We start from the raw sequence: 11,494 nt of genomic DNA on the forward strand, positions 1-11,494 counted from the left end.
ACTCACACAAAGAGGGGCGAGGGCGAGGCAGAGAGAGAGACACAAAGGTGTGGATACACTGTCGCAAGATTAGGAGTGAAAATCACAGAGTAACTCACAATACAACATTCAGGATATCACAGAGTAACTCACCATACAATACTCAGGATATCACAGAGTAACTCACCATACAATACTCAGGATATCACAGAGTAACTCACAATACAATACTCAGGATATCACAGAGTAACTCACAATACAATACTCAGGATATCACAGAGTAACTCACAATACAACATTCAGGATAGCACAGAGTAACCCACAATACAACATTCAGGATATCACAGAGTAACTCACCATACAATACTCAGGATATCATAGAGTAACTCACAATACAATTACTCAGGATATCCCAGAGTAACTGCAGTCACAATACAATACTCAGGATATCACAGAGTAACTGCAGTCACAATACAATACTCAGGATATCACAGAGTAACTCACAATACAATTACTCAGGATATCCCAGAGTAACTCACCATACAATACTCAGGATATCCCAGAGTAACTGCAGTCACAATACAATACTCAGGATACCCCAGAGTAACTCACAATACAATTACTCAGGATACCCCAGAGTAACTCACAAAACAATACTCAGGATATCCCAGGACCCAGAGTAACTCACAATACAGTACTCAGGATATCACAGAGTAACTCACAATACAATACTCAGGATACCCCAGAGTAACTCACAATGCAATACTCAGGATACCCCAGAGTAACTCAAATACAATACTCAGGATATCCCAAAGTAACTCACAATACAATACTCATGATATCCCAGAGTAACTCACAATACAATATTCATGATATCTCAGAGTAACTCACAATACATTACTCAGGATATCCCAAAGTGTTAGGCGGGGGTCAGGTGGATTCATTCGCAGACACATGACGGCCGTAAAAGGCTTGCAGGCAAGAGTAAACGTGGACTGGCCATGGATGATTCTACGATCTGACAGTGTGAAGCTGGCAGAGCTGACTCTTAGGTCGCTTTCACATATAAGCTGGTGGACTCGGTGCGATTCGGGGGGGTGAAGTTGCAACATTGTTGCGATTTTCATTCGGTTTGGTTCGCTTTCACACAGCAATTTGTCACAAATGCAGCAAACTTTCTGAACAATGTCACGTGGTCCAAACAGTCACTCGTCTATTGGACAGAATAGAGAAGGGAAATCTCTCCTCTCCAGCAGGCTTCTTGCCTGGCTGAGGGCTGACTGAACAACACAAGTGAATCTGCAAAACACAAACCATGGAGCAACACCACCTGCGATATTGGGATTTCTGGTTTTACTTTGGTGTTACTATCAAATAATTATTTAACAAGAATGTGGCCAATATGAGCAGCAGATGAGGCAGCAAGCTGTTGAACATTTCATTCTGCATATGTGTATATATACTGTATATATCTATATATATATAGATATATATGTATGTAGATATGTAGATGGGAAAATAAAAAAGACCAGATCAGGAGAGAGGAGAGCCAGTGAGCAGTGTGCATTATGCATATGGAGATGGAGAGCCTCATAAAAAACGCAGGGAATAATGGAGGGAGATAGCTGATGGGGTCCGGACGTAAAAATGAAAAACAACTCACTGTAAATCCTCAGAAAATAAGAGACGAGGTGGAAAAACAAACACGGCGACACACGCACGGCCACGGCGTGCAAACAACGGAACTGTACATAAATAATCACAAGGAGCGCCATGCTTTACTTCCAATTTGTGTTGATTTAAGAAAATCTAATAAGCCGTAAAAAGGTAACAAGGACGTAAACCCGCGTCATAAAAATCCATCATGTTGTACACAAAATCACATCCAGAAAAAAAAAAAGGGCTCGTTTGCGGTTTGGTGGGGGATAGCTTTTGTACCGGGGCGTCACTTGTTTTGTTAGGGGGTTTTGGACGGGAAACGAGCAGTGCAATGGTTTCTGATGGGTGGCTGGTTTGACGGAGGGGTGTTAGGGGGGCCGTGGGGTGGGGTGGGGGGGTGACGGAGATGAAAGCTGGTTTTTATGGTAATGATGAGAGCCGAGCGAGCAGGGAGGATGTCGGCTGTTTAATGCTGGAATCACCAGCTTCCGCGCCGGCAGTAATCTAGGAGATTTGGTCTTGTTTAATTGGGAGCTCCTTCGCTAGACGTAATGGGCCTTTTTATTTTCAGATGTCTATGTTGTGTGATGTAGCCCACATCACACGGCGGCGTGTAGACATCTGATGGACTGATGAGATCTTGCTCAGAGTTTTTTTCTCTCAAACAACTTCCTCCTCAAAGTGTTTTACCGAGGCACCGACGTGCTTCTGCATCGCTCCTTCCTTGATTGCATTTGCTTTGAGAGAAGACGTAGCGGCAATAAAACAATGTCATCCCACGTGAGCAGCAGCAGCACTCCTCATCCCTTGCCTGGGTCGAGACCTTCCAACCCGCCCACTCCACCGAGTTCAAGACCTTCCAACCCGCCCACTCCACCGAGTTCACTGCTTCTGCTCTTGCATCATGAAATAAATCAGCAATTTCTCATGTTGAAAAAATGCTCGGTCCAACAAACGCTGAGGGTGACTAACGATTAGCCAATCAGCGCCAATAAACAGTTCCAAATGTGCGCCAGACCAAGGAGGACTAATAACAGCAATGGCGACCGCTATAGATGAGATAAGAGGCTTCTAACGAGGCTGTTCTAAATCAATTAAAAGTACCAATTACTTTGAAATCCAAACAGCACTCTGCTTTGAAGACAGTGCGGACGTTGGGGGGGCGTTTATTGCGTTCTCCTCAATGGATTAACGTTACTTATATGAATGAATATGTTGTTGGTCTCTAGTGATTGGTTAGGACATGTTGTTGGTGTCTAGTGATTGGTTAGGACATGTTGTTGGTGTCTAGTGATTGGTTAGGACATGTTGTTGGTCTCTAGTGATTGGTTAGGACATGTTGTTGGTCTCTAGTGATTGGTTAGGACATGTTGTTGGTCTCTAGTGAGTGGTTAGGACATGTTGTTGGTCTCTAGCGATTGGTTAGGACATGTTGTTGGTCTCTAGTGATTGGTTAGGACATGTTGTTGGTCTCTTAGTGATTGGTTAGGACATGTTGTTGGTCTCTAGTGATTGGTTAGGCCATGTTGTTGGTCTCTAGTGATTGGTTAGGACATGTTGTTGGTCTCTAGTGATTGGTTATGACATGTTGGTCTCTAGTGAGTGGTTAGGACATGTTGTTGGTCTCTAGTGATGGGTTAGGACATGTTGTTGGTCTCTAGTGATTGGTTAGGACATGTTGTTGGTCTCTAGTGATTGGTTAGGACATGTTGTTGGTCTCCAGTGATTGGTTAGGACATGTTGGTCTCTGGTGATTGGTTAGGACATGTTGTTGGTCTCTAGTGATTGGTTAGGACATGTTGTTGGTCTCTAGTGATTGGTTAGGACATGTTGTTGGTGTCTAGTGATTGGTTATGACATGTTGGTCTCCAGTGATTGGTTAGGACATGTTGTTGGTCTCTAGTGATTGGTTAGGACATGTTGTTGGTCTCTAGTGATTGGTTAGGACATGTTGTTGGTCTCTAGTGATTGGTTAGGACATGTTGTTGGTCTCTAGTGAGTGGTTAGGACATGTTGTTGGTCTCTAGTGAGTGGTTAGGACATGTTGTTGGTCTCTAGTGATTGGTTAGGTCAATCGGTTAGAGTGGAGAAGAATAGTGAAGAAGGGAATGGAGTGTGACGAGCTGACAATACAGTTTGATATCAGGCCAGCTCATCCCACTAAGAAGCAAATGATTCCTCTTGCTGCTCCAGGTATATCCATATGAGCTTTACCAGATGGCAAATGAGCCCAAACTGCAGGGCCACCACCAGAGGTCGTGAGCCAGTCCCTTGCTTAAGTGACATTTGATGGGGCGGGGTGGGGTTCCCACCTTAGGAGCCATGGATGTCATTGTACTTCTATACTGAGGGGGGTGAAGGGGAAGGTATTAAAGATGACACTGCACCGGCGGGGTATACTGTCAAATGCACTCTGCTCGGTACACTTTGCCAAACTGCTGCCGGGAGGGCAACATTTTGAGTAAGAGAAGGACGAGGAGAGAGCGAGGAAGTGCATCCCCCTCTTTATGCTCTGCAAGCATTATTTACTACAAGTTTGGGACAAACCACACGACACAGCAGTGAAAAGACTGGACTTGAAACACTTAGCAGCCATTGTGGGAACATGCACGCTCTTAACGACCAGTTGGATTTGGGGAACACACACGTAACGACCAGTTGGATTTGGGGAACACACATTACCAACCAGAGTCCTAATGCCATGCAACCCTAAAGCCGGTGAAAACACAAACTCTTATTTATTATTTCTGTATTTTTCCTTCTCTCACACTCAATGGTAAATGGACTGTATTTATAGAGCACTTTTCTAGTCTACCGCCTACTCAAAGTGCCTAACAACGGAATACCTCACATTCACCCATTCACACAGATCACATTCACACAGATCACATTCACCCATTCACACAGATCACATTCACACACCGACGGCGGTGACAGACATGCAAGGCGCCAACCAACTCAATGGGAGCAGGATTCAGTGTCTTGCTCAAGGACACCTCGGCATGCTGCCAGGAGGAGCCAGCCTCGAACTAGGAACCTTCGCAGGCGAAAGCTCTACCTCCTGAGCTACTGCCACTCAGCTCTGGCTACTGATAGAAGACTTGAGTCCCAAAAATCAAACGTTTGAAATAATGGTAAGAACTGGATTGGAAGGCAAGAGATGCAAGTCTTGAACCCTCACACACACTACTATACTGTACATCATCTCTCATCTTCATCTCACACTACATCATCTGAGCAACCTGCCCAAAACGTGATGGATGAATGCTAACATTTTCCAATGGTATGGCATATCTCAAAGCTCAAAACACAGTGCTTTCCAAGGAGAAGAGGAATATTTTTGGACAGGAATGGAATTGAGCTATAGTGAAGGCCTGAATCTCTGCAGCAGACCAACTCTCTCTCTCTCTTTTCTGGTCTTTTCTTTTGGCTGATTTTCACAGTCCCACATATCTCCATCTTTATGGTTGACTGTCTTCACTTTTCCAATACTGGCGGTATGCAGAATGGCCGTTTCAGTCCTCGCGCTCCTTTATTGTGCCAGGTCCACATAAAAGCTTGATTGTAGCCGTATAGTGCAGTATGCTTGGCTGTGTGTTATGGCCACTGATCTTTATGTCTCTCTGCGCAGGAGGAGGAAGACCCCCAACCTCAGCAAAACCTCCGTTATACATAGGCATGCATGCTTGTGTGTGTGTGTGTGTGTGTGTGTGTGTGTGTGTGTGTGTGTGTGTGTGTGTGTGTGTGTGCGTGCGTGTGTGTGTGTGTGTGTGTGTGTGTGAGAGTGTGTGTGTGAGAGTGTGTGTGTGTGTGTGTGTGTGTGTGTGTGAGTGTGTGTGTGTGTGTACCCCCCTCCCCAACACCAGTGCCGCTGCCACCACCACCACCGGTCCATCTGCATACATTCTCCCAGGGGATGCATACAATAGGAACACTTAAATGAAGCATGCATAAATGGATGAAGCGCCGCTCGCACCGCATGTAAGGCCCTGTGTGTGTGTGTGTGTGTGTGTGTGTGTGTGTGTGTGTGTGTGTGTGTTTTCCTGGTTGCATGTGTTTTATTCTCCCTTATACATGCCTGGTGGTGGCAGTTTGGTAATTGAAAGTGAAATGGAGAAAGAGAGAGAGGATGAGAGAGAGAGAGAGAGAGGATAGATGGTGAAGATGGAGACGGAGGGTAAAGTTGTAGGCGTCAGACACAATTAACCCCTGGAATAATTCAGGGAGCAGATGTGCTGTAAACACCTGGACTGGAGGGGGGGAAGAAGAAAGGAGAGGCAGGGGGATGACGGAGGAGTGGGAGCGAGGCAGGCGGGTGATGGAGGAGTGGAAGGGAGGAAGACTGTAACGCGATAATGTAATGAGCCCCACTGTGGGTACGTGGAGACCAAGCGTGCGGCTGGTGTGTGTGTGTGCGGCTGGTGTGTGCGCTTGCATGTACACATCTCTGGCTCTCTATTGAATTTGACTATGCCCCCCCCTCTCTCTCTCTCTCTCTTTGTACACATCTGAATGCCTCCATGTCCGATGCTGAGTGGTAAGCTGCCATCTCTGGGAGGCTGAACTCTATTTCACGGGTTAGTGCTGCAGCACATAGCCACAGCATCGAGCCTCTCGGCTTCATAAAGCACAATACCGCTTACTCTCTCCGTGCCACAGAGACTGTTTGGCCCACTGTTTGGTTCCGTCTCAGCGGCGCTATCTCCGGCAGAGCCCACCCCCTGCAGGCCACCAGGGAGCTTCTGCAAACACCCAAACCAGCCAGGTGAGGCTTTTCTGGCATGAGGACCATGCAGGGCACCGCCGGGCCCCCCTGGAGGGCCACTACCTATCTCTTTGGACCTTCCAATGCCCAAAAGACATGCATGGCATACAGAGGGCGGAGTACACGACACAAGAAACCCCCGGGCAACATGCAGAGCTTTTAGTACGAGCAAAAAGGAGAGGAGAGGGAGCATGTCAGAGGTGGATTAGTAGTGCTACAGTAGCTACTTTGCTACAGTTTGATGTCAAAACCTTATGAAAAGTAAAGTGTTAAAGCCCTAATCAGTCACTTTTTCACCTTAATATAACAGCTTTTTAGTCATTGAAGATGGTAGAGTGACTTGTAACAGGGAGAATATCACCTCTATTGGTCACACACCGCCCTCCAAAGGCCTCTCCTGGGACTAAGCAGTTTTGTCCCTGCGTCCCGGAGGCAAGATGCACGCATGCGCTGTACAGCGGGAGCGTTGTGTGTGTTCATGAAAACAAGGAAGTAACTCGGTGTGGATTTGCTATGAAAATGACGTTTCACTATGGATTATTACTAGAGATGCACCGATTGCCATTTTCTTGGCCGATTCCGATTTCCGATTTTTGAATAGTCTGACTTGCCGATAGCGATTTTTGCCGATTCCGATTTTCTTTCTAAGAACAACAATTGACAGCTTACACAAACGTTTTTGTAACTTTGTTTGAAAATTAAGATTCATAGAACAATTCTTATCATTTGCATGAAGTAGGACCATCTCACTCAAACACATCTCAAAATAAAAGTGTTCCAGTTTAGGCTACTGGACAGAGCTTTTTTGTGCAAATACAATGAATACAAAAATTTAATTAAATCCAATAGCCTATATCCCACAGCTATCATGCATTTACTTTTCCAAAAGAAAACAGGTGCAACATCAAAATGATCCATGGACAAGGAGTTTATAGACTGGCTCCAGACCAGTCCTCTTGAGTAGAGGGGAAATGAGTTTATGAGTTACAGTAACGATCTTCAGTCTGAATATCAGGCGGAGTTTACACACAGTCCGAAGTTTCATATGCGTATTTTTATCTGCCATCCGAAAAAATATCGTCACGCACAGAAAACCTTGCACACTTGTGAGTCCGATGCATTTTTATTATTATGTCCGTCGTTCTATTTGCAATACGAAACAAATAGTCTCTCCTGTATCCACATTACAACATGACTGACAGGCTGAGGCAGCAGCGCTGATGTGGAATGGAGAATGCAGGTCGGGGAATGGTTATACTGGACACAATGCTCGCGTTCACCTCGCCAAGCCGGCTGTGCGCAGTGGCGGGTTGCTGGAGCACCGCTTCCCGGGGAGAGAGAGCAGAGAGAGAGGGGCCAGTGAGGTGAAGCGAGCCGCTCAGACTGGACTCCAGCCGAGCGGGACTCGGCCGCACCTCTGTCTCCACGGCTTATTTTCGACTAGCATGTGTGACAAACTGCGAGCTTTGTCTACTTCACTGACGGTGAAAAAATTCCACAACGAGGAAGGTATGCTGGCGTGTGTGGTGTGGTGGCTGGGTGCCTGTCTCGGTGCTTTGGGGTGCGCGCACGTCATGTGAAAATCGGCTCATAGAATCGGCTAATTAGAGTGACCGGCACAGATCACCGATCGAGGCCGATCACGTGAAAATCGGCCATTTCCGGTCACGTGCCGATCGATCGGTGCATCCCTAATTATTACAGTATTTCATCACGTGGTGAGTACCCGATGTCACAACATGTACATAGAGCTTTCTGGCGCTGTGTTTTGTTGACTTTGAACGGCGATATCGATACCGATACTATTGCACCCAGAGGGCGCAGTTTCGCCAATAGCGAAACTTGGAAAAGTTGCTGAATGGGGCTTTAAAATGTACCAATGTACTTGAAAAAACAACAGAATGTTCTGTTATGATCTTTCTATCTTAGCTATACTGCCATAAACAACTTTAACCCATTGATACCTGGTGCAGCATTTGCGTGTATATCCCTCATTTGTGTGCGTATCCCTTTAAGAGCGCGAACCGCGTTAACGCGGTTCGCGCTCTTAAAGGGATACACACACAAATGCTGCATCAGGTATCAATGGGTTAATGGGTGAGATTTATATGCACATCTCACATTACTGTGCTGTACTGTACTGTTAGTGGAGTGTCATGTCTCGTTCCATTGGTCTCCTATAGAGAAGCCTATAGAGGCCTTGGAGGGAGATATGCAGCCCATAGAGTAGTGATGCGCGGGTCAGGGTTTTTTAAGGCCCGCACCAACCCAACCCGTCATTAGAGTCGGTCCGCACCGCCCACCCTATTCAAATATGTGAAAATGCCCAACCCAACCCACACACGGCCAATTTAATGTATTATGTCTCCGGACTCAGGATGAGTGCCGCGGAGCTCTCCAAGGTATCCAAACTCTGTCTCTCTCACTTTCTGCCTCTCCCTCTCTCACACACACACACACGCTCTGCATGCGTTGTGCGGCTGCTTCAGGTCGTTAGGACTTATTTCCGCTTCGTCGGCGTTACAAACTCTAAATAGCTATTATCAGTCTTTCTTCAATTAATCCAAGGTCTTCAAAAGGAGCAGGTAGGCCTAGGCTACAGAAACCGTTCTTATTCTTTCCAATTTATTTTAATTACCTCATGCGCTCTCAATTGGTCACATCGTAGTAAAGTTGACAAACGCATCACAGTCCATTAACAGAAAAGCTGCTGTGGGATTCGTGTACGGACACTTCAAATGATCATTACAGCAAATAATCCTTCCAAAATGTTTGTTTTAAGGACACATAGGCTGCCTCATTTGAAGTGCTTCTTTACTCCATGTAGGGTAAAGTAGACAGAGTGCAGCAAGCGGGTCTGCTTCAGGCTCGCCTTGTCTTTCTGACTGTGCACGTGTGTGTGTGTGTGTGTGTGTGTGTGTGTGTGTGTGTGTGTGTGTGTGTGTGTGTGAGAGAGAGAGAGAGAGTTCACGTCTTTAATAAAGGGTTAGTCTGCTTGTTTCACTGCTGTAAGTTATTTAATAATGCTGCTTTTTCACATTCTGAGCATGTCCCGCCCGCACCTGCCATATTTGCCTAATTTTGCCAACCCAGACCGCCTGCGGGGCGGGCCAGCTCGCGGGAGCCGGCGGTTTCTGGGTAGCCCACGCATCACTACCATAGAGGCAGGAACACACACACAAACACCTTCAGTGCTACCCGTGCTACCTCAGCCCACAGAGGCAGACACACACACAAACACCTTCAGTGCTACCCGCGCTACCTCAGCCCACAGAGGCAGAAACACACACAAACACCTTCAGTGCTACCCGCGCTACCTCAGCCCACAGAGGCAGAAACACACACAAACACCTTCAGTGCTACCCGCGCTACCTCAGCCCACAGAGGCAGAAACACACACACAAACACCTTCAGTGCTACCCACGCTACCTCAGCCCACAGAGGCAGAAACACACACAAACACCTTCAGTGCTACCCGCGCTACCTCAGCCCACAGAGGCAGAAACACACACAAACACCTTCAGTGCTACCCACGCTACCTCAGCCCACAGAGGCACACACACACACACAAACACCTTCAGTGCTACCCACGCTACCTCAGCCCACAGAGGCAGAAACACACACAAACACCTTCAGTGCTACCCGCGCTACCTCAGCCCACAGAGGCAGAAACACACACAAACACCTTCAGTGCTACCCACGCTACCTCAGCCCACAGAGGCAGACACACACACAAACACCTTCAGTGCTACCCACACTACCTCAGCTCACAGAGGCAGAAACACACACAAACAGCTTCAGTGCTACCCACGCTACCTCAGCCCACAGAGGCAGACACACACACACAAACACCTTCAGTGCTACCCACGCTACCTCAGCCCACAGAGGCACACACACACACACAAACACCTTCAGTGCTACCCGTGCTACCTCAGCCCACAGAGGCAGACACACACACACACACCTTCAGTGCTACCCACGCTACCTCAGCTCACAGAGGCAGAAACACACACAAACACCTTCAGTGCTACCCACGCTACCTCAGCCCACAGAGGCAGACACACACACACACACACAAACACCTTCAGTGCTACCCGCACTACTTCCAGGAGCGCTGAAACTGCTGAGCTGAGAATAATCTAAGCTAGCATTATCAGCTTGTGTCAGTGGTGGAGGGAAACAATGCAAGACTAATGGGCGGGTGGTAGAATAAGTGTGTGCGTGCGTGTGTTTGTGTGTGTGTGTGTGTGTGTGTGTGTGTGTGTGTGTTTGTGTGTGTGTGTGTGTGTGCGTGTGTGCGTGCGTACGTGTGCGTGCGTGCGCTCTCGGGCGCTCTTGTGTGTTGCCGTGCGTGACAAGCCATCCAGCGGTTGTTGCCTTAATGCTAACTCAGGCTAATGTATTCAGCACACCTTGGATTAATGTGCCTTCGGAGGGGCTTGAGCTTCTGCTAACTCAGGCTAAGACGCTAGCTCGCTAACATATGGCAGACCGTAAAGGGAGAGTGCTGTTTGGTGGGCGGAGGGAAGGCACGGACAAGACCAATCCCCAAAAGGGAAGCCACTTGACGACTCCACTTTATGTCCGAGCGCTACAGCCTGCACTGTATCACTTTAACGTCCAGATTAATCACCCTAATCATCATGATGATGGGCCCCTGTGTCCAGCTGCAGGAAATGGATCTCTCTCTCCATAGACCCAAGACACACACACACACACACACACACACACACACACACACACACACACACACACACACACACACACACACACACACAGGGGTATAGCCTGAGATGGTCTTTACTGGATGTGTACTGTACTAAGTTATCATAGGTGAATGTTTGCAGTCAGGGTGAATTACTTTGAGTGAAACCGTTTTGGCTCCTGTGCAAGATGCTAGTGTTAGCCCTCCTTCACACCATACACCGAAGCCATGCTGAAGCTACACAGCGCTATGGCAGTTTCATTCCGGCGTCCTTGTTAACAGGTGAGACCGTTCACACCCGCCGGACACCACGCCACGCTGAAGCCACACTGCAGCGAGAGTTTCAGTTTCATGAAGTCAATGTAAGTTGTGAGCGAGGGAAGGGC

The sequence above is a fragment of the Poromitra crassiceps genome (assembly GCF_964638095.1).
Source record: "Poromitra crassiceps genome assembly, chromosome: 4".
NCBI classification, from domain to species: Eukaryota; Metazoa; Chordata; class Actinopteri; order Beryciformes; family Melamphaidae; genus Poromitra; species Poromitra crassiceps.